Genomic DNA, 625 nt, shown 5'->3' with positions numbered 1-625 from the left:
GAGACAGAGAGAGAGAGACAGAGAGAGAGACAGAGAGAGAGACAGAGAGAGACAGAGAGAGAGAGACAGAGAGAGAGATACAGGGTTTGAACGTTTGAATCTCGGCAGAAAAAGTTAAATTTTCAGGAGAAAAACTAAGTCACTAAAGCTTGTTGTAGTTAGATTTCTTCTTCTTCTTCTTCTTCTTCTTCTTCTTCTTCTGTGCAGAACCAACCCGCCGTCGGCAATTTAACAACCCGCCCTCGGGTATAACTTCTCCTTTCTTCTCTTCTCCTCCTCGGAGTCTCTCTCTCGGCAGAAAAACACGCAGACACTCGGAGGAGCACAGGCCCCGCCCCCAGACTGACAGCTGCCTCGGCCAATCAGAGGGCTCCATAAGGAGCGGGCCTCCCGCCTACTCCACACATGATAAATGAATGAAATAAGATGAATGTGAGACATGTTGATGTTTCTCTGAGTGTGTGTGTCTGTGTGTGTGTGTGTGTGTGAGTGTCTGTGTGTGTGTGTCTTTCTCTGAGTGTGTGTGTCTGTGTGTGTGTTTCTCTGAGCGTGTGTCTGTGTGTGTATGTGTGTGTGTGTTTCTCTGAGTGTGTGTGTGTGTGTGTGTGTGTGTGTGTGTTTCTCT

At 47.7% G+C, this 625-nt stretch overlaps 1 protein-coding gene across 1 annotated transcript in view; it reads left to right on the top strand.

Moving 5' to 3' along the window:
* Nucleotides 1-625, top strand: part of LOC117939938 (protein 4.1-like) — a 3,436-nt gene that overhangs the window by 504 nt on the left and 2,307 nt on the right. The gene's annotated exons all lie outside the window — the stretch shown is intronic.

The sequence above is a fragment of the Etheostoma cragini genome, unplaced genomic scaffold (genome assembly GCF_013103735.1).
Source record: "Etheostoma cragini isolate CJK2018 unplaced genomic scaffold, CSU_Ecrag_1.0 ScbMSFa_1485, whole genome shotgun sequence".
NCBI classification, from domain to species: Eukaryota; Metazoa; Chordata; class Actinopteri; order Perciformes; family Percidae; genus Etheostoma; species Etheostoma cragini.
The sequence above is the reverse complement of the archived record's forward strand: the minus strand, read 5'-3'. Positions and strand labels throughout refer to the sequence as shown.